This window comes from Corapipo altera, unplaced genomic scaffold (genome assembly GCF_003945725.1).
Source record: "Corapipo altera isolate COAL_440 unplaced genomic scaffold, ASM394572v1 23, whole genome shotgun sequence".
Classification (NCBI taxonomy): domain Eukaryota; kingdom Metazoa; phylum Chordata; class Aves; order Passeriformes; family Pipridae; genus Corapipo; species Corapipo altera.
The window spans coordinates 20,631,232-20,651,864 of NW_020884878.1; positions in this window are offsets into that span (position 1 = coordinate 20,631,232).

Sequence of the window (20,633 nt, forward strand, 5' to 3'; positions counted from 1 at the left end):
ATTTCCTTAGCAAACAAGTCTAAAACATTCAGACTCAATTAGAGAAAGCTGACATGGGGAGACAAAAACTAGAAGTATGGACTATCCTAGACATTACTCCACTGATGATGCACCAAGATGTGATGCTGTTTCCCTGCCTAGGTTGCCTGACCACGACACTTTGACAGTATCTATGTGCCTGCTGGCCACCACAGCATTGAGAACTTCTTGTCTAGCTCAAGGTTAAGAAAATTACAAGCGTTGAAGCCGAGGCTCACAGAGGCAGTGAAGTATTACTTTACCTACTGCATGTTGCTCTCTTGACTAGCAAGAAGTTTGACATGGAGAGCAGGACCCATTACCTGCATGTAGATCAGTAGGGAAATCAGTCACTGTATCTACAAAATGGTTTTCCCTCTGATTTGTCAGAAAAAGTTACTGGTTAGAGTGCAGACGCGCAGCCACAATCCAACTCTGTCTTCAGGAGCAAAGCACAGGGGGAGACCAGAGCTCCAAGTTCTACTTAATTATCTGGCCTGCTCCTAGGGCAATATAACTACTTATCCAGGGCACAGTGCAGCATAACAATCAAGTCCAGAATAAATAAAAAGGGGCTTGGGAGGATTAGAAAGGCTCCTTTCCTTTTATGGATAGGGAAGTAAACACAAAAGAGAAAGAAAGTCTATTAACAGATGAGGGGGATGAATTTAATGGCAACTCAAAAATGGGTGAGATAATAGTCTTGCTAAATGAAAAACAAAAGGAAAAAAAGGAACTGGAAGGTCCACTAAAAACAGCCATTGGTAAACATGTAAGACTCTACAATTTATATATTTATTTATGCAATTTAAATTTACAATTTAATTATTTAAACAATTTAAATATTTTATTTATCCTTATGTATTAGGATAATTAGCTGTCAAATTTATTCACTCATTATTATAACTTCAGAAAGTACATCTGCACATTTACACATGACCTGTGATGATGTCATAGCAGAGTTCCCAGATGCTTCTCTAGTTTGACTAGTATCTTTGTAACCTCACCAGTCCATCCGTTATCTGTCTGATCTTCATGTTGACTAGCCTTCCCTATGCTATTGCTCCCTCAATGTTTCTGTAATTTCTTTCCTGAACATTTTTCCATTCACACAAAATTTAAATAAGATCGCCAGCAATTTTTTGAGAGTCCCTTTTGCTTTTACTGTATTTCTACTACTAAATAGCATTTTATCTTTAGGACTTATGTCAGTGTATGTGTTTGTTATTTTCAACATATTTAGGACAGTTCCTGGTTAGTTTGTGTTCCTGGTTGGTTGCCCATTCTCGTCTCCAGAACTGACTGTATTGCGTCAGTCACAGAGTCAAAGAATATTCTGAGTTGGAAGGGACCCACAAAGATCATCAAGTCCAACTCTTAAGTGAAGGGATCACTGCAGTACAGGTCATCATCAGAGATCAGTTAAGACAGCCATACCAGTGGAAACTTCTGTTCCTTCCATCTTTCAAAATCCTTTCACAGCAGTTTCAAAATAAATTCAATATTTCTGTTGAAATGGCATTTTTTCATGCCCAGTCTATTGGAAGCCAGCCCTAACACTTGTTCTTCACACTGTGGTTTGATTCTGATGATAGAGGTCTGTGGTGAGTACAGTGACATACTGTTGAATCTGTCACCGTTCTCCCAAACCTTTGAGATAGAGAGGTGTCAAATGCTTTCTAAATAATAAATAAAATACACTGTTAGTGGGTGATAAAGTTTTTTCAGTGATGTGGTTTCAGCACTGTGTATGGTTTAGGTGCCGTAGTCTCCTCTGACACAAGCTTTCTGTAGCATGGCAGTATTTCCAGCATTTGCTTCCTGTGACTGTGTAATACAAGGAAATTACTTTTTCTTGAGAAAGGTATCAGTGAGGTGGTTCAACTGTAACACTCTTATGTCCGCTTTCTTTGTCATGGAGAAAAAAATTTCCCTCCATCCAGTCAAAAATGGCCAATTTTTAAACATTCATACACAGTTGCAGATTTTCACAAGATCAGCCTGAAAGTCATCAGCCAAATTTTGCAATTTTGCTGGGGCATTCTCTTTCTATAGTGCTTTCCCAAGCTGCACTTTCAGATAAGTATGCATTGCAATCCTGGTAGTGTGGCCCTGACTTTTTTCTGTGTTTCTGTTATTCTAAACTGTGAGTAGCTCTAGGGAGGAATGAATGTTGGCAAAGCAAACACTGTGTAAGTGCAAACTATTACATTTTACTATACTCAGCCAAAAAAAAAGGCTGTGGTAAGTAGGGCCACACAAACATTTTATCATTACTTCTCCTCTCTTTACTTCAGAAGTTGCTTGCATTTGCTCTTTCTTGTTTTGCCAGCCTTTATTTGCCCACTTGGTTCTATGGTCTCTCTCCTGTATCTTCTCTCTTTGTGTAAGTTTCTTTTTACTGTATCTCACCAGCTTGAATACTTTCATAATAGCATGGTCCAAAGGCCTTGCAGCAGAAAGTGGGCTTTATAGATAATATTTCACTGCATCACAAAGTTAATTTGTTTTTTTCATCTTTGAATCCTTCACAGTGTTCAGACTTGGTCTGAATATCAAGTTGTTTCAGTTTCTAAATTTAAAAAAGTCACTGTCCATTGAACATTCAATTTCTGGCTTTTTTTTATTTTATCAGATTATGTTTCTAAGATGTTAACTGAGGAGGGATTTGCAGTGATCAGGTTATCAGGACTGTTTTAATCAATTAAATGCCTTTCTGCCTCATTGCATAAACTCAGATCAATGTTCTCTATTCATTTTGAGAATTCATATTGTTAATAATCCCAAGTCCTGCTACAGGAGTGACTGATAGATTTACTTGGCCCTTTAATGGGCATCTCTTGGTCACAAGAATTAAATCACAGAATTAGAAAGAATGACAGTGAGGAGGTGAAACAGCAATACGGAGTGAAGCAGAAATTTCAGAAGCTGAATCATTAGAAGTGGGTGATGTTAGGCTTCTAGGTCCATTTGAATTCCTAAATACCAGGGCTGAAAGACTGATGATCCCAATGCTTCTCTCAGCCTCCATGGGAGCTGCTGTATTCTCAGTCTCTCTGAAAAGCTAGTTCTCACCAATCAGTCCCTATGTGGATTTGGTTGTTTGTGAACAACTTTGTAACAGCTTTGGGAGCCTTGCCTAACAGCACCTGGAAATAATGGGACGAAGCAAGGAGGGAAAAAACAGTGTTGAGTATCATGAGATCATTACCGATTATACAATACAGATGTTCATTTTAAGTAGTTTCCAAAGGAAAAAACAAAAGCCTCAACATCTGGCATGCTCAAGCCAGCACTTCTCACCCATCACATCTCCTGCTTTCACCAACAGCTATGCTGAAGCTAGCAATGGTCTTTAATGGCATATCTCTACTATTTGTTCACTGTCTCAATCTCCCAGAGGGCTTCCCCCATTTGCCAGATGCAAAATACGATAATTAAAACAAAGCCCGCCGTACCTATGCCCTGAGTACAGAACTGCATGTCTCAGGCTGTGCATTAGGCAGAACTTGAAGCAAACTGAGCCCAAAGTCACGAGGATCTCTCACCAGTTAGCAGGAGGCAGGAATCGAAGCTGGTGGGTATCCTTGATCTTTAGCATACCATTTATTTCATTACATCTAATTTGCTTGATATTATCAACATTATTACACTGATAGTTGTTTCAACTCAGACTAATTTAATTGATAGAATTCTCTGTCCTTGCTATTATATGAGACAATTAGCTCTCATTAGTTCACATTTCACTCATTTTCCACTGACTGATTGCACTACATACTGATACTTGCTAATATCAATATGTAATGCAATCAGTCAGAGGAAATGTTGGTATAGTATCTCTAAAAACTATCACACTTATCATTCTGATTGTCTTCAAAGTACCAATATTTTCCTATAACTTAATAGTTTCATAATGGAATGTTTTGTATTAATAACAATCTTTTAAGGTCACACAGTTAATCACATACGGATTAAACAGTAGTTAACTAATGAGGATGCAACTTATTAATAATTGCAGATGATACATTTCCGTTATTCAGTATAACCTTTAAAGACCAGAGCTAAGACTGAGGATTGACTTAAAGACTTTTTGCCTCCTTTTTCCTATATCTTCCTGTGGTTTCTTTTCCTGAATTCTAAGCATTTTTTGTATGCTATTGTCACAGGTCTGCTGTAACCATATGGACAGCTTTAGCAAAGCAAGAACATGCAGCTAATGCTTTGATACAAAGGTGAAGAGGTTACTTGAATTGTACTACTGTTAATTTGCCCCTTAAGCACCTACAGCAGGGAGTCTATAATGGTAAGGACTGAAGAACAGAGATTTGTCTATCAGATTATTAAGTCGGAAATGCTAAAGATTCAAAGGAAAGAAAAGGGTAAAAGGCTTTTTGTAACCAACTTAATATAATCTACTGAGCTTTCACTGAGGTCCATCTGAAAATACACTAGCAGTTTACTCAGAAAATTGCATACCTAAATTTCTCTTCTAAAGCACTTGTATATCATGGCTCACTGGTGTGAATTTGTAGCTGTGTTTATAAAAAATAAACTTCCAGTTCTTACATTTGTATGAAGTATGAAATCCCTCAACATGCCATATATTATAGATCATTCTGTGAAAAATAATAGTCCAACACTCTCCACTATGTCATTCATAAGTCTCATCTATTCAATAGCACACACACTTACATCCACAATGAATCTGATACAGCCTCATAATCTTTAAAAGGAAACAACTGATGTGGGAAACATAAAAAAGAGTAAAATAAATGGTTTGCAGTTTATGACTTTAAAAATTCCCTACAAACATATTTTAAAGAGTAAATCCAAATTAGTCCTGCAATGCTAAATTTGATGCTGAGTAATGACAGAGGACATTTAAATACCATAGTTACTATAATAATCCCTGTTTGAATCATGGCTTCCATGAACTGGGCTATGCCTGTAGACAGAAACTAATTGCTACAAACACTAATTTTCAAGTCCCTTTTGTTTACTATTGCAGGCACCTCTGGATGCAGAAGGTACACAATTAGCAGAATTCATGGTTCTGATTGTGCATTGTGGGGCTACTATAAACACTGATGATTACTATTCCACTGTAATGGTTGATTTTTATTTTTTTTTTCTGATTGCTTAATAAGGCCATCTATTCTGCATCAGATACTGGCAAGGCTACTGGTGAAATCAGTCAGGTCACTTTTTCTGGTCATAGTAGCAGGACAAGCCTTGTGATGGTAACAGATGACTAAAGGCATAATTACAGGCTATTTAACAACATCTGTTTCCCCACTTAACATTGTCTGCTTAAGTTAGTCATAGTTAAATAAATAAAAAGGAAAATAATGGTGAAGACACTAAAAATTACTATTACCTGGGTAAAACTCTAGGGTTTGCCATAATTATAGAAAACATGTTTTACAGTGATTTTTAAAAGGCACTAATTTATATAAGAGAGTTTCTAGACACATACACTCTGGCTCATTGCTGCTGTTTTTACAGTCTGTGTTATTTAAATACCTATTCGTACAGAAGAATTAGTTGAAATTAGGAAAAAAAATGAAGATGACTATTGAATTTTGCTGTATGTTCTCATCCAGTATAATTATATGACAAGTCTGGTAACTCTTTTTATAGTTTTGGGGTTAAGAACAAATACCCAGAACACCATCAGCTCCTGTCAATGACAGTGGGAAGAGCTGAGAGCTCTGAGTACCTCTGTATGTTTCTCCAGTCATCCAGGCATACTGTTTTCATCCCTTTACTCATACAGGAAATCACTTGTCATTTCTTAATATGTTGTTGCTTCAGGATCAAATATAACACATAAATAAATATGTACTGTCAAAGCCCATGTTTCACATGGATACATAGCCAAACCATCTAGAGCAGCAACATAACTGTACATCTAGCTAACATCAGGGCATATGTTCTCTAAGTTCCTCACACTTTCTTTTTCTGTGCAGATAAATGACATAATGTAATCAGAATATGCACTGTAACACTGTAACATTGACAGAACAAGGGAGATAGCTTTTTTTTGGTGGGTTGGTTGGTTTAAAATTAAGGAAATATCAGAGCAAATATTGAACTTCTTTACATCAGTTGCTACCAACAGGCAGATTTTTGCAGTTACCGCAGTGCAAAACCCGCTGAAAACACTGAAGTTTTGTCTAAATAAGGCAGGTGTCCTTATTTACTCAAAGGTGAGTCCTAGCACAAGATCATCATATGCTTTAAAATAGGCTCGACTTAAGGCCTCTCTGAAGGCCACAGAGCAACTTGACTCTAACTTCTTGTGCACTAGTTCAGTCATGTTTTTTAACACAGTTCTTGCAAAAGAATGGATTTATTCTTTGACCATTTCTAGTGAGTTATAACTAAACAGATCTCCATAGCACTATTTACTGCTAGGTAAATGGTGCTGTGGACATTGAAGTCAAGTTCCCAGTGTCATAATGTCCTTTCAGAGCAAAAAAAAAAAAAAAAAGGCAGTAAGAGAAAAAGATATGAATATGATACAAATAACTATGTCACCTATACTATCAACTGAATTTTCTTAACAACTTTTCAGATAGTCTGAAGTGCCTTGTGTAATCACCCAATGTGCTCAAACCCTGCCTATCATATATCAGTACTACTAGGAGAGGGTCAGTCCATTTGCTCTGGTTCCTGTTTCAGGCAGCTATCATTATCATTTACCCCTGGCCTTTTTTTCTAGCAGATCCTTGCTAACCTTCATCTCATGAGTGAGTTTTGGGAACAGTGCAACTTCTCCATGTGGAGTACAGCAACTCTGCAACATTCTCCTAAGCATAGGCACTGTGGAGACAGGCAGCATTACACTCACACACAGATGATGGGTCAAGGAGTGAGGATGCATTTACTGTCAGGAGAGAGAAAACAGGGCTACAGCCGTAAAATGGTATCATACAGTGTGTATATGTTAAAATTTTGTGACAAAATCCCTATAAATTGGTTCTGCAGCTCATGTCCCCCATTACCACCAGGTTCATGATGAATCCACTGCTGATGTAGTGGTTATGTGCCATTTCATTGGTCACAAACACAGTATGCAATCTGTGTCTGGGCACTGCTGAAAACACGATTTTGTATGCCATTTTCCCTGGTAGCTAGGCTGAGAATGATTCAGAGGCACCATATACCTATTTGAGATTGCACAGCTCTGCCAGCTGCTTGAATTCCTGCCCATGATAGTGTGACTTACTGGCAGGTAATAGACATATAGACGACAGAGAACAATAGATTCAAGATATATAATCACTTCTCTAGCTGCAGTGTTTTCTAATAAATCTATTTCAGGGAAATTTGGGCTAACACAAATCTTTTTCAAACTCACAGAAACAAATGTATAATCACTTTGGTCCAAACTTGCATTTTCTGTTGCAATTATCAAGAACTTTTCTGTGAGTTGACCTGTGTTTTTAGCAGATACAAGAGCTCAACAGCTTTGCATATTTTAGTGTTCATTTGCCCATATAAAATATTCTAAACACATTCTCACAAATTTGCTAATCCTTCACACTTACTTACACAACTTTTCCTTCATTCAAATTATTTTTTTAAATTACTGTCACAAGTTATCATCTAAATGTTTTTCAACAAATGCTTGCCTAGTTAACTAAAATGATAGAGTTCACATGTCTCTAGGATGAGAATCACTTCTGCTGTTATACTCAGTCTTTGAGTTGAAATCTCTGTTCCTCTTCCAGATAGGCTGGTCTCTCTCATAAGCCTTTCCTGAAAGTACAACTCCTATAAATAGAGAACAATATGGTACCTTTACTCAGAGATGCTCACATACCAAGTAACTTGAACTCAACTACGATGTACAAGCACTAAAGATGATTATATAGAATTAAAAAAGGCACAGAAATATCTCATGTGGTTGCCACATCACAAATCCTGATTTTACTAAGCATTTTAAGTTTGAATATTCAGAAAAATTTTAGAAATATAACCAAAAAATATTTTAAAATAGATAAATTATTTGACTTCATCCATTGGCCAAGTAAATTTTAAGAAACATATGTAAAAAGTTATTAAGCAGCGGATAAAGAGTGAATAATACTTTTAAATTAAAGGATAAAATATTATTAATCAAGATCTCAATTTCAAACTTTATGTTTTTTAGAGAGAAGAGTTTGGATACAGTTTTTTATTTCCTGTGTAATAAGTTATTTAAATCTATTTAAATCTACTCACTATGCCAAGCAGTGTTACTAAGCAATTAAAATCTGGAAACATACAAGTGTCATTGAGGACAAAACATATAGATCCCATATTTTGAAAAGTATGTTACTCTTTTGTGTTAAAAATATTATTCAGCAACTTTGTTCCAACTGGATGTCTACCAAAAAAATAAGACAAATTGAAAATCAGTGGAGTTAAACCCCTTGGAGAGATGCAATACTGTGAGTATAATTGAAATGTTAATAATTATGTTCATGCTGATAATTACCAAGAATAGTTTGGTAAAGTAGTTACAGAGCTCAACTTTCACCTCTGGGTTTTGGATTTGGTTTCTACCTGAGTCTGTATGAAAAGAGTTCGATTATCTCCATCTCCCTTTTATTGGATAGATTTTATACGCCATTCACACTTCAAAAATAAACAAGAATAAAAATAGAGAGGGACAGAAAGAACATGTTATGCCCCCTAATCGCATAATTAATATGAAGTTGTTGGGGGTTTTTGTTATTAAATTTGAAAGGAAGTATAATACAGTTTAGACCATTTGGGAAAGACACAAAATGACTGAAAAATGCAAAATGAAAACAAAGCTCTACTGAAGAGAGAGCTTCACCTACCATTTCTTTTACTATTTTGAGTATAACATACAAAAATTACTGTGGTCTCATAATGTAAAAATAATACACTCGTTGCTGTGCAACACAGCTCATAGCTATGTTTCCAACCTTATCAACATGGTGCAAACACTTGAGCACAACACTTATTCCATTCAGTCTAACACATAATGAGAAAAGGAAATAAATTACAGTTTATGCACAGGATTAACAACAGAAGTTCAAACAAATATATTCAACCTACTCAATGTTTTGGTGCTGGGTTTTAATTAGCCCAATTGCACCCATCCACATATAGCAGGAAAAGAGCAATAATTGCTAGACTATGTCGAGATCTAAGCACATAGGTCTCTAACTTAAAGGTTTCAAAGATTTTATAAAGTTCCACTCACTTTGCAGTGCATCTCTTGCATACCATGATAATAAGATCTGGGCAATACCTGAAGCCCTGATGTCAAGCTATGAGACAGTACTAGGAATTTAGGAAACAGTGAAGCTTGCCTTATCATGAAAAGTGAACTCTCAGAGAGTTCTGCAGTGATAGGTAAAAATTAAGAAATAAAAATCAAAATTTAACAACAATCTTTGTTTATGGGGCAGCACAATTAGTCTCCATCAATGACTTACCATTTACTATGGCAAACATTGGTTTAATCTGTGAGTTGTGCAAGTATGAAAAAAACCCACAAACACCAAACCCCACTATGTTTCTGTCATAGACTCAAGTTGCATTCCTTAATTGCAAAAAGAAGATAATCCAAAGGGGATTTTATTCCATTCCTAAGTGAAAGCAATATCACCATTATCTGTAATCTTCTTTCTTAATTGTTCTAGATACCTAGATAAAATAGGAAATGAAATAAGATCTAGGCATCATGAAGAATGTATTTCAGAAAATTTAATTCTAGTACACTAAGAGGAGTAAAAGACAGGAAAATAAATGTAGTTAAAGCCTGGAAATTAACAGATATTTTCCTAGGGATTTCAGCAGCATTCAAGAGGAATTTGAAATAAATAGAGCTAATAGCAAGAACGTGACAGTATTCAGCCTAGCTTGGAATTGAAATATGCAGAAAGTGCTCCAGCTACCGATAGTAAGATCACCTGTTTCTCCATTCCTCTCACCTTTTCCCTGATCTTTAGTTACAAGTGCTTTCATTTTAAGTCAAAAGGTAAATACTGTGTTTATGTACGCTTTGTCCCTTTTCTTTCAACAGTGTAGGGAGACAGAAGTGGAATAGGAAGGACTTAGGGTATCGCAGTCAAGCATAAGGCCAAAATTTTTTGAAATCAAGATTCACTAGCTCTGTAATTTATGTAAAAAGAGAGGCAGATGGATGGGAACAAACCCCTTGCCTTCTGAAGAACATGTCCATGCAGTTTCCTGCGTTTTTTTTTTAATTTTTGCCTAGGTTATGCATAGCTTTAGTTTTCTTGGAACTCCTTTGGTACAAATCAAATATATATCTTACAATTACAATAACATTTGCTTCATTTCTTCCGAGCACCTTACATGCTTGATTCCTCATACATGGTAGAGCCAATTTAAATTTACTTACTTTAATAAAGTCCTCTATGATTCTTTATTTCTCTCTATGCTGAAACAATATAACCCTCAATTGACAAATTAGCTACAAGAGGATATTTAGAATCATTTAGGTTAGGAAAAAACCTCTAAGATCAATGAGTTCAACTGTTAACCAAGTCTACCACTAAACCATGTCCCTAAGCACCACACCTACACATCTTTTAAATACCTTCAGGGGTGGTAGCTCAACCACTTCTCTGGACAGCTTGTTCCTATGTTTGACCAGCACATCAGTGAAAAAAAAATTTCTATTATCCAATCTAAACCTCCCATGGTGCAATTAGAGGCCATTTCCTGTTGTCCTGTTGCTGAGAGATTGATCTCCACCATGCTACAACTTCCTTTCATGTAGTTATAGAAAGCAATAATGCCCCCCTGAACCTCCCACCTCTCTCAGCCACTCCCCACAAGACTTGTGCTCTTGACCCTTCCCCAGCTCCATTGCCCTTCTCTGGACAAGCTCCACCACCCCAATGTCTTCCTTGTAGTGAGGGGCCCACAACTGGACACAGTATTCCAGGTGTGGCCTCACCAGAGCTGAGGACAGGGGCACAATCACTTCCCTAGCCCTGCTGGCCACACTATTTCTGCTACAAGTCAGGATGTCATTGGCCTTTTTGGCTACCTGGGCACATTGTGGCTCGTGCTCAGCCGCCGTCAACCAACATCACCAGATCCTTTTCTGCCAGGCAGCTTTCCAGTCCTTCTTCCCCAAGACTGTAGTGCTGCATGAGGTTGTTGTGACCAAAGTGCAGGACTCAACACTTTGCCTTTTTGAACTTCACTAAATTGGCCTTGGCCCATGGATCCAGCCTGTCCAGATCCCTCTATAAAGCCTTCCTGCCCTCCAGTAGATCTACACTCCCACCCAGCTTGGTGTTGTCTGCAAACTGAGTGAGGGTGCACTTAATCTGCTTGTCCACATCATCAATAAAGATACTAAAGAGCACTGAACCCATAATGAGCCCTGGGGAACACCACTAGTGATTGTGTGCCAATTGGATGTAACTCCATTTAACACCACTCTTTGTCATTGTCCATTCAGACAGTTCTATGCTCAGCAAATGGTGCACCTGTCCAAACGATGAACAGCCAGTTTCTCCAGGAGAATGATGTGGGAGACAGTATCAAAAGCTTTATTGAGGTCCAGGTAGAATACATCCACAGTCTTTCCCTCATCTACTACACTAGTCACTTTGACATAGAACATTAATTCATTAACAGAACAGTCATTTATTTGGCACCACTAAAGTTGGTTTTACACTGCTAGCAGGATACTTTGTGGATGAATTGCTCACCATTTGCCACATCTAGTTTTAAATGCTGTGATTACAACACGTGAGAATACTGAGTGCTTTACTGACAATGGAGAATTGTGAATTATCCTACCTTTTCTTTGTACAGGATCAAGATTGTTCATTCATCCAGTGGCACATGAAGGCCTTCCTGAGAAGAAAGCTATCAAAAAAGTCTTGCATTTACTGCTGTGAAACAAACACAGTAGCCTCTACATAAAAATGCAGTAGTATTGGCAGTAAAGTTGCTGATTACATGGATGTAATAATTTGTCTGGTAGTAAAAGTACCTAAGAAAAAAGAGAAGGAGGACAAGATAATGCTGTGGCCATGGAGTGCGCAAGATGGAATGAATGAAGAAATATTGGAAGAATCCTGCTCCAAGTCTCACCACAAAAGGACCAGAGTCAGAGGAGAGGATTTGAAAGGCCTTGCTATACATATTCCACTTATCTGTGAGAGCTGTTATACCCACAAGCACAGCACTGTGGGATCATGCATTGTGTGACAATTTTCTTGTTCCTTGGTTAATTCTCTGGCTGTGTTTCACCTGTGGCATTTCCAGTCATATTTAAAAAAAACAACAAACCTGCATCAGTCAGAGTCCTACAGACAAAGTTACCTAGCAATTAAAATGTATTTTGAAATTCTTTAAGTGGTAAAATGCATAAATCTGCAGGAAATATGTGAGACACTGGAAGGAATAGGGTAGACAAGAAGAACCCCTCAGTTAAACATAATCAAAGGCTTTGATATTAAATGTACAGCTGCTGTATTGCACCCACAGAGTTTCAAAACACTTAGTACAAGATTTTCCCTCCCTGGGCTTTAAAACAGGAAAAATACTAAACCCCAAGTGAAACTACAAAAATAGAGAATTCATTAAAGATATTCACACAGTAGGGCACAACAGACCTTCTATTTAGTGGCTCACAGATAATGGGTTTGCAAACCGCATAGTTATCAAGTAAATGATAGATGAAGGAACTTAAAATAGTGATTTCAAATCTGTATTTCTTTGGCCTTGCTCTATTTTGTTTCACAAGTGAAGTTTATCTACAAAATGCTTAGATACCAAAGGATTCTGGCCTTGAAAATCCTCTCACACCTGCTTTACACTGGTATCTCATACATTCATGATCTCTTTCAAAAATATAAATATTCTTCAGGCATAGCTTGGCTTATTTGTGTATCTGAATCCTCCTGTTTCTAAAGAAGAGAGATATGGTGCTAGTCATCATTACATGTACTTTATATTATGTTTTTCTCCCCTATTAAATGTCCTTCTTCATAAGCATTTTAGTACATGTGAGGATATAAGCAAATACAGCATTTCAAGTGCAGATGCATTAACACCATGTGTCTTGCAAATACTGTTGCTTTTCATTCGTGCACTGACTCACAATATGTTTCACCAACACCAGCCTGTGCTTCCATTTGCAACTTCACATTTATTTTTCTTATCTTTAAAACTCCACCCATTCCTAAACTTGCTAACTTCTAAGGAGCTAATCCCCACTTTGTACCCATTGTATTGATTTGTTTTTCTGTGCCATATATATGACCTTACACTTGCTGGTATTTAATCTAATGTCAGACACAATTTTTCAGTCATATACCTCCTAAATCTTTTTTTTAATCTGGTTTTATGTAGTGAATGTGTTAATCTTGTGCTCATAGTTTTATTTTCTTTGCAATTAGTTCACTGTTCTAGACCAGTGTATGTTCTTCCGTGTACAGCCAACGCCACTGTGAAAATTGTTACCTGTTTAGTACCTACACAGGGCTGTCAAAGGTCCCAGAATGGTCACTTGCTCTGAGACCTGGCATTACAAGACATAGTGGCCTGGGTCATCATTATTCTCAACTCCTTTCCTCCTACTTTGTCCAGCCTACTTTGGCTATTTATATGCTCTAAAAGCTACTTTTCCTATTGGAAAATGTAAAACATTTTGAAGAGGTAGTGGGTGGGCAAATACTTCAATGGAAGAAAAACAACTCTATAGTCCTTCATATGTTGCTATCCTCTGAGGATATCACAGAAGATATCTAGAGAAGCACTTGCACACATGCATACCTGCTAAAGAAGCACTTGCACACATGCATACCTGCTGTCTGTAGGATTTCTGGGAGTTACTGCTTTGTCTTCTTTCTCCTTTCTCCTTTAAAGTGCAAATTTTACACTGCATTTCCTGTAGGCTTGAGTTGGTAATTAGATACCATACAAGGCATTGCTTGTCACGCAGCTACCAGTGCTCCCCTCTGCCAGCATCCTAGCACCACAGCCCAGGCAGTTGCTCAATCAAGACACAGAGCAGACTAGCCACTGCTACCTGTGGAATGCAGACCCCAGCCCTGCACAGCTCTCACTTGGATTCGTTTTCTTCAATGCACTGCCCAACTGCAGCTCCAAACAGGCAGATTCCACTTAGGATTAAACTAACTACATGAGGGACTAGTAATTGGTTGTGACATTCTTACCTGATGTAGAAATACCCTTCATTTTTATATTAATTTTTCTTTTTCCTTCTTCTTACCATTGTTGGGGTTTTTGCTGTCTGTGAAACGGCACAAATTTCCCACAAATTTTTTCTTTGAACAAATGCAAATTTCTTCTACCTTGATCAGCATTTTACGTGTGAATAGATTATGGTTCACACTGAAATTGAATTGAAATACCTTATGCCATTAAAAGTACTGAATGGCAAAAGGAAAAGGAATTTACCTTAATCTATCCTTTATCACTCTTGGTAGACTCTGTTCCAGTTCATCTGACATTTTGGCATCTCTAATTGATTTCTTTTGGAAAATCATTGCCTGAGATTTTCAGACACTTGGGGTTTTTTCACTGGTTTTTTTTTGTAAATAAGTATGCCTGCTCTGCACTAGAACACGTTAGCTCTGTTAAAGAGCTTTTTCTCCGTATTTCCACAAATACCGTTCTGTTGCAAATGAAGTCGTAGGGCATTGGTTCTCTGTGCGGCTTTGTAAATTGACTCTGCTTTTTATTGTTGATGTTGTTGTCTGCCCTCCCTCTTTCCTCTGTCTTCTTCATATTTCTATGGCTAGAAGGAAAAACTGAGCTGGTTATTGAGACAGTATCATTTATTTGTGTTCTTTAAGCAGGCTGCAGCAGAGCCAGAAGATAATGGGTACCTCATTTATTCAGGCTTTGAATGATCATATTTAATTCCCAGTGACAGCTGTCTTCACCATATTAGCATTGCAAATCAGCACTGTTTTGTAATGGCCTTCTATTGAACATGATTCAATTATGTGTGGTCCGTAGCGAGGCAGGATACGGTCTTAGTATCTATAGCAATATTTCTGCAAGCTGCTGCTCTTTACACTGCTCACATTTAAGCTGTCTGTTTACCACAATGCTTTCCTTGAACTACACTGAACTCTCTTCATTTTGCAGCTAAATAAAGAAGAATGAATATAATTTGTAAAAGCAGTTATCTGGTCAGACATATTACATACTCCATCTTCTTTACACATGCCTGGAATCAGGAAACACTTGTTAAAATAATTGTTATTATACTTAAAACATTTATGTTACAAAAGTCATTAAAGTGGATTTAAATTATTATACAGTGGTAGATAGTACTGAGTACTAAAGCTCAATGCTACCTTGAAGAAAAATTGTAATAAGATATCAAACAAATAAATTTTCTTTTAGTGTCATAGATTTCCAGGAAAAGGGCAGCAAGGTTTAACATTTATAAAGCAAGCTAAAAATCATAAAATTAAAAAAATACAGTTTCAAAAGGTTTCAGAAGTCCTATTTAATTTACTGTGAAATGGCTAAAACCTGTGCCCCATACTCTCCCTGCATCTTGTGTCATAGGCACATCATAGGTGTGCATATGCATGTTGTGTCATATGCATCATAGATGTGCATATGACATTTCAGTCTATGCTGTTGAAGACTAGGATTTCAACACCATAGTTTAAAAGGTATGTGTGTTTGTAATAATATAGAAACCATTGTAAATTCTGATTACACTTGCAAGGCAAGTTCTCCTGTTGTTAGGTAGCCTCAAAACAAAAAGCTTCCTCTGCACAAATTCAGCAAATGCTTCAATCAGTGCAAGGCAAAGCACAAACCTTACTCTTTTCTTCAGGTTTTCCATTCTTATGATCTCTACAATATTTAGCTCCTGCAGAAATTTCATAATACACAATACAGCTGTCACCAGCCTCAGGACTGTCTTAGCATCTTCCGTCTTGATGACACAGTGCACCTCTAGCAGAAATATGTTATTTATTCTGCAAACTTGAGTGCTGGGCCATCATTTTAAAGTAATTGAACAACAAGAGGGAATTTTTTTTAATCATACGCAAATCTTGAATTTTTTAAAGATGCTTTCTAGATAATGGCAACAGAGGAGTTGACATCCCCAGTTTGAGGCTGATCCTGGGCTGATGCCAAAGATGCCCCGGGGTGGGGGGATAGAAGGTCACAGGCACCCATGGTAATCACACCACTCCCTCTGATGATGCTGCATTGGATACCACTGTGCACTTACCCCTTTAATCCTTTTCTTAAAGGATTAACTTATTGGGTTTTGGGGTTTTTTTAATTCTTCATTCAAACCTTTCCTTTCCTGTCTTCTCCAAAAGATTCTGTTGTCTCTTTTGCAAAGATTTGGGGCATGTTAATTTCTCGATTGTATTCCTGACTTAATTTATGAGATCTTATTTGATTTTTGAATATTGGGGGTTTTGAGATTTAATTTCTTTTTTGAAAATAAAGAGCTTATGTGCAAATAATGACTGCTTCATCGCTCACCTAGGGGATTAATTGCAGTTTTTGAAGTAAGACCCTTTGTTGTTAATGGCTGGGGTTTTTTACACATATCAAATTGTACATTCAACTACCTAGGAAACAAACAGGAGTTTATGAAAGCAGTTTGATTTATTCTTAGCGTACCTACTGCATGAAAAAAACTATGTATGTGCAAGCAAATACCTGTACATGCTATTTGTGCACATGGTCCTTCATGAAGCTGCTACAACGGTCTCCCGAGAGTCAGTTAGTTTAACAGAGTCTCAGACCCCACTCCTCAGAGGTATTTAGGGATCTACTGGCCATAAGTCCAAGTGCTAGACAAAAAATATGGCTATGCATTTAAAGAAAGAGTCTGCCAATAATTTAAAAGTTAATGTATTAATTGCATTCAGAGTCTGCTCTGCTCAGACATACAAAAAAGGAAGTTGTCTCCATTTTTATTAAGCTACTTAAACCTTTCATCTGACTAAAAATTGTTTACAAAAGAATGAAATAATAGAGGTAATGGATTAAACCAGTCTCTAGAACATATTATTGTGACATTCTCTAAACTCCTCACAGACAATCAGAAACTTTTTTTAAAAGTATTAGGAGGGAGTTATTCAATTATTTTCATACATTTTTCTCCTTTTTTTTAAATAATATTACCTTGAAATAGACAACAGGTTAGCAAAGGCATACAGTGCTTTCGGAAAACTCCACAAAAGAGTATGGCGCAATAAACACTTGAAGAAAAGTACCAAGATCAGTGTTTACAGAGCCATAGTGCTGTCTACTCTCTTGTATGGTTCCGAATCATGGGTCATCTACCGCCACCACCTGCGACTCCTAGAACGCTTCCATCAACGCTGCCTTCATACAATCCTAAACATCCACTGGTCAGATTATGTGACCAATACATCTGTTCTTGAGCAAGCAGCAGTCACAAGTATAGAGGCCATGCTGATGAGAACACAGTTGCGATGGGCAGGGCACGTCTCCAGGATGAAGGACCACCGCCTCCCTAAGATCTTACTTTATGGTGAACTTGCCACTGGCTGCCGCAAGAGAGGAGCCCCGAAGAAAAGATTCAAGGACTCCCTGAAACAACATCTCAGCCTCGGCCATATTGATCAACATCACTGGTCTACTCTGGCCTCAAATTGGGAGGCCTGGAGACACACCATCTATAACGCTGCGGATGCCTTTGAGAACACACGCAGGATCACTCTCGAGGAGAAAAGGCAACGCAGGAAGAACCATGTCTTGCAGAATACACCATCTAAGGAGTCTTTCTGTTGTGCCTTTTGCAATCGGACATGTCTGTCACGTATTGGCCTCATAAGTCACCAACGTGCCTGTAACAAATGTGGATAAAGCCTTCCCAAATCTTCGTTCGCAAAGCCCAGCCATGATGATGATGATGATGATGATACCTTGAAAGATTTTAATTAAAATTCTTTTTCTTAACAGAAAATAACAATAGAGATAAAATTTTTTAAGAACGAATAATAGAACAAAAAAGAAGAACAAAAGCAAAACACACACCACAAGCACTACAGGGAAGAAAAAATGAAAGGTTTTATAAAACAAAGTGAAGGAGGGACAAGATCTTATCTGTGTCTTTCCACTTCGCTCTCTCACTGAAAAAAAATTAAGAATAAATTATTTTTGTTGAAATGTGAATTTCCATTGTGCCTAGTAAAAAATTCAGCTATGTCAGGCATTAGGAAAACTTGTACATATCTGTCCTGGTTTTGACTGGGATGGAGTTAATTTTCTTCCTAGTAGCTCGTACAGTGCTGTGTTTTGGATTTTGCATGACAATAATGTTGGTAACACACTGATGTTTTGGTTGTTGCTAAGTGGTGCTTACCCTAAGTCAAGGACTTTTCAGTGTCTCATGCTCTGCCAGTGAGGATCTGAACAAAAAGCTGGGAGAGAGCCTGGTCAGAACAGCTGACTGAACCAGCCAAAGGGATGTTACATACCATAAAATACCACGGGTGAGCTGGCAAGGAGGGACTGAGCACTGTTCGAGGACAGGCTGCACGTCGGTCAGTGGGTGGTGAGAACTGTGTTGTGTATTTCTTTCCTTTCGTTTTATTACCCTCTCTCTTTTTGTTATGCCCCTTTTCCTCCTCTTCCTCTTCCTTTTCCTCCTCCTTATTATCATTATCGTAATTATTACTATTATAATTTTAACGTTTTACTTCAGTTTAATAACTACTCTTGTATCACTCCACAGTGACACAGCTGGGGCTAGCACACTGACAGGAGGTCAGTGTATGGCACCCACGTTACCGTTTACTTTAGGATACTACAGAAGACCTAGAGGGAAGTGGAAAAGGTGCTACAATAGTGGGCACAGTAGACTCTAATCCACAGGAATCCAGGCTTCCTTGATTTTATCGCTCAGGGACAACTTTTTTATTCTGAAATATGTAAGTTTATGAAAACTACACAAACAAAACTAACATCACCGCCTGAGTGTGTATTGCTGTTATGTAAGAGTGGTCATGTTTACAGTCAACTACCACAGAAAACTAGGTAGTTTCTTTCTATATTGCTTATGTAATGGATACTAATGACAACTTCCTTTGCCTGTCATGTAATTTGATGTAATTAATGTAATTTGTTCGAGTAATTGTAAGAAGGTCATGACCAGACTTCATGAAATATGAATCACTTCCACATCTCATTTCAATATTTATCATCCTGTGTTATCCATACACACCATTATTATACAAATAAAATAAACCTTTCACCAAAGTAAGGAAATCAAAAGTCAATCTCATAATACTTCATTCTTCAGCCAGAGCTACATGTTCTGTAGGATTCACATACAGTAGGCCACCACCCAAAATCTCTTAAAAGTGCTAGCCTTCAAAAATCATTATGTATCAACTGCACTGCTGTAGCATTTTGTTTATGCTACTTGCCTCTGCCTCAGACAACTTACTTTGCAAAGTACAGAGGAAATTAGTGCAGACATCAGTGGGGAAGATAAAGCAACCAGCTTTGCTCAGCTTGATCTCAGAAGACTCTACTCATACTCTCATGTATTAGTCTTAGTTAAGAAGCATATTAAGCAGGGATTTGGAGGATAATAGAGTAGTTTGGGTCTGCTTATGAGGATATTCCCCTTTTCCAGCTTAGGGAGAGGTATATGAATACTATGGTGAAAAAAACAAATGTGTCTGCCAGGAACTTCAACAAGTAGATGAAGAAGGATGAGCTTCTAATAAATTTTCTAGATTTGAGCACGTGTTTTCTAGCCTTCCTTCTGCATCTGCATTTTTGATAGTCTTCAGATCTGTTTCTTAATTTGATAACAAGCTTTCTGATATATTCCCTGTCTGTTTGCATGTGGTAGTGTTATTTTTTCCTGAAGCTGTTGTTGTTCGTGATGGACAGGAATTATTAGAATAACCTGTAGTGATGTTAATTCACATTCACTTGTAGTGCTGCTACCTAGATACATAGCAATTGTTCCAGAGCTAACTGGAGCTTGGTGTTCACCCTCAGTCTTGAAGATAAGGTCCTAACTGTGCTACAAACAGTTGTGAAAAGCCTCGAGAATTAATCAACAGATTAGGTTTAGTGAAGCAAAGGGGCACAGATATTGCAAAGCAAGGGAATTAAACGTAAGAGAAATACAGGAAGGAAGATCTTTGCAGCAATACGAAGAATAGTCAGAGGAATAAAATTACAACAAAAGACAAAGAGTATGCCATAGTAACAGAGTCACAAAATAATGCCAACTTCTGCTACGTAGAAAGTCATGAAAGATTTGAAATATTGCAGAAAGAATCGTCAAGATAGCCTGAATGGGAAAAACAACCCATAGCAAATCCATGCTATGTGTATCATTGACACACAGGTCTAGCAACATTTATACTTGTAAAATTAAATTGTAGGCTGAAATTAGAATCAAAGGTTAGTAGCTATCTCTGAATCGAACATGAGTTCACAGGCCTCTTTGAGGCTATACAAGAAAGTTGGCCTAAGATTCTAATCTGGACAAATTCAGCCAAAACTGGAGTTGAGAGACAGGTTTTTGAGGCCTTTTCTAAAAGGTTCTAAAATTAAAGTTTTCACAGGCAGATACACAGAGATACAGTTAA